This window comes from Schistocerca nitens, chromosome 1, assembly GCF_023898315.1.
Source record: "Schistocerca nitens isolate TAMUIC-IGC-003100 chromosome 1, iqSchNite1.1, whole genome shotgun sequence".
NCBI lineage: Eukaryota > Metazoa > Arthropoda > Insecta > Orthoptera > Acrididae > Schistocerca > Schistocerca nitens.
This window is the reverse complement of record NC_064614.1, coordinates 636,540,870-636,548,462: the sequence shown is the minus strand read 5'-3', so window position 1 is coordinate 636,548,462 and position 7,593 is coordinate 636,540,870. Positions and strand designations below refer to the sequence as shown.

At 43.7% G+C, this 7,593-nt stretch overlaps 1 pseudogene; it reads right to left on the bottom strand.

Annotated features, from left to right (window-relative positions):
• Positions 1 to 780: 780 nt before the first annotated feature.
• Positions 781 to 898, bottom strand: LOC126203112 (5S ribosomal RNA; annotated as a pseudogene).
• Between the last annotated feature and the right edge of the window lie 6,695 nt (positions 899 to 7,593).

Sequence of the window (7,593 nt, the reverse complement as noted above, 5' to 3'; positions counted from 1 at the left end):
CGGTTCCAGACTGAAGCGCTTAGAACCGCACGGCCACAACGGCCGGCGTTTGAAGAAGTAGATGCGTTTAAATATCTGGAAGAGGGATTGGGGAGGCTGGTAGTAAACAACAAAAATAATTGGTAACAAGAAATAGAAGCGACAATCAAAGAGGCATATTAGCTCAACAAAACGCAGTCATCGAAATTCTTTTCAATATTAACCAAACTAAGGGTATATAAAAGCATGACCAAACAATATAGGATACAAGTATGGGGAATAGGTAAGTATACAGAGAGGAAGCTAAAGGTTTTTGAAAATAAAATCCTGCGAAAGATATTTGGAACAGTTTGTGACGGAAGAGAATGGTGAAGAAGAAAAAAAAAACAGGTAGGTGAGGGAAATACATAACGAACCACATTCAGTTGTAGAAGGCAAGGCCAGGCGCTGAGATGGGCCGTCTATAGATTGAAGGAAGGGCAGAGATAAAGAAAAGGGCCAGAGAAGAAACCCCAAGGACGAAACCTTTAGGGAGAGAGATCTTTAGATACTGCAAGGGAAGAAAATGCCAAGGACAGACTCCTGTGGAGCAGCCTACATGCACTCCGTCTTCAGGCCACGAGTGGCCCACCGGGACCATCCGACCGCCGCGTCATCGTCAGGGGAAGATGCGGATAGGAGGGGCGTGGGGTCAGCACACAGCTCTCCCGGTCGTTATGATGGTATTCTTGACCGAAGCCGCTACTATTCGGTGGAGTAGCTCCTCAATTGGCATCACGAGGCTGAGTGCACCCCGAAAAATGGCAACAGCGCATGGCGGCCTGGATGGTCACCCATCCAAGTGCCGACCACGCCCGACAGCGCTTAACTTCGGTGATCTCACGGGAACCGGTGTAGCCACTGCGGCAAGGCCGTTGCAGCAGCCTACATGGCTAGGCCAAAAATTGGCTGCGGTCTGTGGGGCCAGGAGAGTAAGAATAAGTGAATGGAGCTCAAGCAATGATACCTCAGACGACTTTAGTCACTTTCACTGAGGTGTTAGACATTTCTTGTGTGTAGAAGACAAGGCATCAGAATCTCTAAAGCATTTCGAAATCGTATACTTCCTTAAAATATGATGGTTTCTGAAAGTACTAAAAATTCTTGTGTTAAACTCCAAGTTCGTCGACTCCTTGTGCTTACTTTCTTTGAAGTATTGTTGTACTTGGCTCAACTAAACGAAAGAATAAGAGAAACAACCTGAGGTTAGTGTAGGAACAGAGATGTCTTACATAGGTCGTTAAGTCCATATGCCTCCAGGGAATCAACAGCTAAAATGTGGTGTAGGAAGGATTTTTCACTCTTTAGTGGGTTCTAACCATCGTGTTACTGAGCGTTTTGAAGGGAAGGAAGGAACGTGATAGTTTAATGTTTCGACAACTTAGAGGTCATTGAGATCATTGGATAGGATTTGACGTGGTCTCATTTCATTAACCATCTTTGCTTTCCCTTGAAGCAATGCAAATAACCTATAGGAAACCTCAACCGTGGTAAGTGACCAATGCTGACGATGCGTCACCTCGCTTTGCTGCACAGATTAATAAACCGATTCTTACGGGGACAGACCCTGTTGACTGCTGTCAGTTTCCGATTTGTTCTGTACAGTTACTCTAAGATTTCGCCCACCTAGCTGTGGTGTCACCGCCAGACACCACACTTGCTAGGTGGTAGCCTTTAAATCGGCCGCGGTCCGTTAGTATACGTCGGACCCGCGTGTCGCCACTATCAGTGATTGCAGACCGAGTGCCGCCACACGGCAGGTCTAGAGAGTCTTCCTAGCACTCGCCCCAGTTGTACAACCGACTTTGCTAGCGATGGTTCACTGACAAAATACGCTCTCATTTGCCGAGACGATAGTTTAGCATAGCCTTCAGCTACGTCATTTGCTACGACCTAGCAAGGCGCCATTATCAGTTACTATTGATATTGATTCATGTACCGTCAAGACCGACGTTCTTCATTAACGGATTAAAGTTAAGTATTCCACCAGCTACGCCCGTTTTTCTAAATTCTGATTTCCTTGTCCTGTTCCAGACCTCACGCCAGCCTGCGTGGGCTAAAACGCGTGCCTTTCGGCCTCGTCTAGTAACACGGTGTTGGCTCTCCTGCCAACCAAAACACTAGCCTCACACGTACCAGTTCCACGAACATTGACAGGGATAAATAGTAAGCGGTGCCTGCGCCAGCTGTTCTCCTCTGGGTAGCCAGTAAGCTGTTCCAGTCCGTATCGCTCGATGAAACTGGTACCAACGACGCTAATCGGCTTAGGCGGGCGCGCTTGCCACTTCACCACGAAGATCCGATTAAGTCACCACGCTGGCGCACAGCCGCGGCCGCGGGCTTTCGGGATCCGAGTCGCGGGAGGCTGCGCGCCGCGCCGCGACGCGACGGCCAGTCGAACCGGTTCCGGTCGGGCGCCTACGCGGCCAGTGTGTCCGCTCGTTCCAACCTAACCTTACCTTACCTTACCTAAACGCCGCACGACTGCGCGCTTCAGTGTCCAAATTCCGTATCCTTCCCATACCACTGGAACCTCCCTCGTATACATGGTGTTGAGTGTTGAGATGTAGCGTGGATACGCCAACGGCTTAGGGCTACCAACAGTTCCGCGTTTACCGTACATTTTCGATGCTTTTTCTTAGTGTCCAGCTGGCATTTTTTAACTTGTTTTTAGAAAATGTACAGCTTTTTGGTTACGAAGTAGCGTAATTGGGCTGAATTATAAGCTGCACGCACTTCGCTTTGTAATCTTCATGAGGTTCGCTACTAACGGTGTGACTGTTAGGGAGAAACATTGTATTCATAGTCTACGTATATGGAATCTTGATTCGAGGTAACTTGCTGTAGTTCGTCTAGCATCGTATCGATATTTCCACACACTGAAACGAAAGCTTCTTTGTTAATCATCTGAAGTTGGACATTTTGTATTTTACCGAGTTTAGAACTGAGCCCCATTCAGAATTATACTGAAGAACTAACGTTGTCTATGACTGTATCCTACTAATAAGAAGCAAGTCGTCTTCTTAGCCAACAATAGTGACATCAGAAAAAGGGCACGCAAGTTCTCAGACATACAGAAAGCACGGTACTCTGAAAATATTCCCAATTGTAACTCAGTATTTTGCTTACGAAAACGGCGGTATTAAAACAAAGGTTCTTGACTAATAAAGTAGTCAAACTGAACTTCAGAACGTATTGCCAGCTACATTACAGATAATTTGAAAAAGCATAACCTTGCAACTTCTCAATCCACTGTTTTTGTTTTTACTTCAAGTTGACTGCATTGTATTTGCAACAATTAAATACCACTGTTCAGTACCGTAGCAGATTTTTCACTATATTATTTTTTCCTCATATTGGGAACAGAGCATGTTTCACTATGTCAAATATAAACAGTTTACTGATTTTAAAATAAATTGTCAAGCGTTTTTTAAAAGTCCTGGTTTTTGTGAAGCCCTGTCCAACTTCTGATAATTTTGAGGTGGCAACCCTAGTGTGGTTCCGAAAGGTTGACGCTTTCGACTGAAATTGTGCCTCGGGTTCCACAGTGTTTAGAAATGGAGGTATTACCGAAGATTGATGTTCACAGTATGAATTTCAGAAATGAAAGAGTCAAATAGCAGCAACAACGTTCGCAGTTATGCAGTCCGGGCGATCGACGATCGTTGCTGTCTCCCGAGTTGATGTGGCCTACCATAAAGGACTGCCTTCTTTTATAAAACGTCGGAGGTATATCCACTGTGGACAGGATAAGTAAAATTTCCTGAGAACATTATGCAACAGTGGTGAGTATCTGGGACGCGTAAACTATAAAAATACCAGAAATGGCTTTCAGCTGACGGCTAGACATCCGAATTGTCTTTAAAGTTGGTCTTTAAGTGCTACGGTTCACCTGCTGCTCAGTTACTCCGTGCCTGAGGCAGTCTGGATTCATCAACCGCTTCTGAGTCTGGAAATGAATCATCATGAAGCCTAGAGAACTATGATCTGCTACTTCTTCAGTGGAGTGAACGTAAATGTAGCGAAGTGCGTGACTCGCAATTACTTCAGTAGAACGTAAAATTTCCGAGAAAAATTATTTACGAAGTTTAAGTACAACTTTTTCCCGAAAATAAAAATATTTTACACGCTCCTGAATATGAAGAATGCACAAAACGCATTATTTCCCCATCCTCCACTTCAGCTCACTCCACAAAACTAAGAAACGGGAAAGTTAAATAAATGTCTGATCAGAAATTATGAATGGGATAAGTCTAATCATGAATCAAAAGAAAATGGCAACCTCATTTGTGAAATGTCTGCCCCTCAAGATCTTTCGCTTAATTTCACGGTCTCGGTTTCAATACATAAAGAAATTTGTTATACAAACTAAGGGAACGCGATTTCTTTACTATACACACACTTCCATTCTGTCTTGCAATTGTTAACTGTATAAGTAATTTACAATACAATTTATTTTACACGGTGCTGTTGTTAGACAGAATACTGAGGTGATTACCAGTTCTGCTTTTGCCTCTGATTCGTACTTTGACCTAGACTCCTACAAAACAATTACATATCCTCTGAGTCTGACTTTGGTTCCTATACAACCACCTTTGTTACATCTCTGACATGATAGCATCAGACAAGTAACATGTGTAAAATAATTATGTAAGAAGTTCGTTGAAGGAGCTTCATAAAAAATTGCGTTACAATTTTTGTATCATATTGCTTCAGACGGCGAACTCTTATTTTCGATCTGAGCAACCATCTATAGCTATGTTTAGGGCATCTGAAAGCAGTTGTGTGTGACTTCCTTGGTATGGAGAAGAATGTATCTGATGTGTCAATAAACCACTTCATCTTCCGTGAAAGAAATACATACGAAAAGCTCAACAGAAATATTGTACCTCACACAGTACATCCCTTGGATGTCAACTTTTAGACCCCACCTATTATTGTATGATGTAGAGGCGTGAGTGTTTTTTATTCTGCCGTACATCAATGGTATTTTCAGTACCTTTGAGTGATGGAACGTATGAAAATGGTCATATACACTGAAGCGCCAAAGGAATTGGAACAGGCATGCTTATGCAAATACAGATATATGTAAACAGGCAGAATACGGACTGCGGCCGCCAACAAGTGTCTGGCGTAGTTGTTAGATCGGTTACTGCTGCTACAATGGCACATTACCAAGATTTAAGTGAGTATGAACGTGGTATTATAGGCGGCGCACGAACGACGGGACACGGCGTCTCCGAGGTAGACATGAAGAGTGGATTTTCCTGTACGACCATTTGACGAGCGTACCGTAAATATCACGAATGCGGTAAAACATCAAATCTCCGACATCGCTGCGGCCGGAAAAAGATCCTGCAAGAACGGGACCAACGACGACTGAAGAGAATCGTTCAAGTGTCAGTGTGCGAACCATTCAATGAATCATCATCGATACGGCCTTTCGGAGCCGAAGGCCCACTCGTGTAGACTTGACGACTGCACGACACATAGCTTTCCGCCTCGCCTGAGCCCGTCAACATGGACATTGGAGTGTTGATGACGGGAAACATGTTACCTTGTCGGCCGAGTCCGTTTCAAATTGTATCGAGCGGATGGACGTGTACGGGTATGGAGACAACGTTATGAATCCATGGACTCTGCATGTTAGCAGGGGACTGTTCAAGATGGTGGAGGCTATGTAATGGTGTGGGGTGTGTGCAGTTGGAGTGAAATGGGACCAACGATAAGTCAAGTTACGACTCTGAAAGGTGACACATACATAAGCACCCTGTCTGATCACCTGCATCAATTCATGTCCACTGTGCATTCCAACGGACTTGGGCAATTCCAGTAGGACAATGCGACACCCCACACGTCAAAATTGCTACAGAGTGGCTCCAGGAACACTCTTCTGAGTTTAAACACTTCCGCTGGCCACCAAACTCCCCAGAAATGAACATTATTGAGCATACCTGGGATGCCTTGCAACGTGCTGTTCAGAAGAGGTCCCCCTCGTACTCTTACGGATTTATGGGCAGCCCTGCAGGATTCATGGTGTCAATTCCCTCCAGCACTACTTCAGACATTAGTCGAGTCGATGCCACGTCGTGTTGCGGCAGATCTGTGTGCTCGCGGGGCCCTACACGATACTAGCCAGGTGTACCAATTTCTTTGGCTCTTCAGTCTATATCCTTCTGTGTGATCTGTTAGTTCTCTAATACGAATATCGCAATCTCTACGAATGCTGCATGTATAAGCTGAAGATTAGTAATAGATTCTACAATGAGAATGACTTTAGACTTACCTGAGAGGTGCTATCGGGTTACTAGTACTCTCACCATTGTTAGTCAGCCATTTTAGGTATTCCAACATCTCTACACTCCCCTCCTCTCCCGCAAATCAATCATATATCTACAACTATGACAATATTTAAGGTTGAAAAAAAGACAAACTGCGTTTCTGTTGCGATTCTGTCCTGTAGATCACAGTAAAAGGAAGAGTATGCTTCTTATTGTACCATACATTAGCACTTTCTCCAGTCCATTCAAAGATTGAGAGTGCGAAGAATGGGTGTTTATATACTTTGTTCAGTACTGCTTCTACTTTAATTTTATTTTCATATTCCCAATGGGAGCGATACGTAGAGACCTGAAGAACTTTCGTAGATTCAGCATACAAAATGGGTATTTGATATTTTTAAGATTTTTTTGGCGAAATTCCGGTCAAGGTTTTTTATCATCCCCTTAAACAGGCAACTCGTATAGGCCCAAAAGTTTCCGAAACAATCTATTTCGTAGATGTATTACAGTTTCCAAATAGCTTACCAGTAAAAGAAATCCATCCTGACAAACTTTCTGCCCGTTCCGGTTCACATCTACACACGCTGTATTTCACTAGCTGAGTGACTCCATTTGTCACACACTCACGGCTTTAGGGTGGAGCGCGGAGTGAACGCTGACAGGTCTGCAAATGTAATGGCCAAAGATGTTTATACTAACTATGCATTGCTAGTTCGTCGAATCAGTTTCAGAGATTTTACTAGCTTTCGACTGTTTTCCATTCACATACTAGCATAAATGGCACAACTAAAGTTAATTATTATCGGATAAATTGATCACAGAGACAACTATTATTATTTTACGGATGTCGAGCACGCATATTTTTTGCAAAGAAAAAAGAAGACAAAGGTACTGGTGGAAACTCCTCGGGACATCATGCGAACAACTGCGTCGTCTTGATGTAGCGTGTCATCAACTGTTTCATTTGCCATATAAATATTAATCTGTGAATATTTTTTAGTTATAATTGGTAAAGTTACAATGTTCAAATGTGTGTGCATTCCTAAGGGACCAGACAGCTGAGGTCATCGGTCCCTAGACTTACACACTACTTAAAGTAACTTAAACTAACTTATGCTAAGAACAACACACACACCCATGCCCGAGGGAGGACTCGAACCTCCGGTGGAAGGAGCCGAATTGGTAAAGTTACAGCTCGCATAAGCTTGTAAACAGTCACTGCAGGTAATAACGCTCAGAAATGGAGAGAGAGCTAAAATTCTGCAGGAACCACATCTTGGTTGATTGATAAATG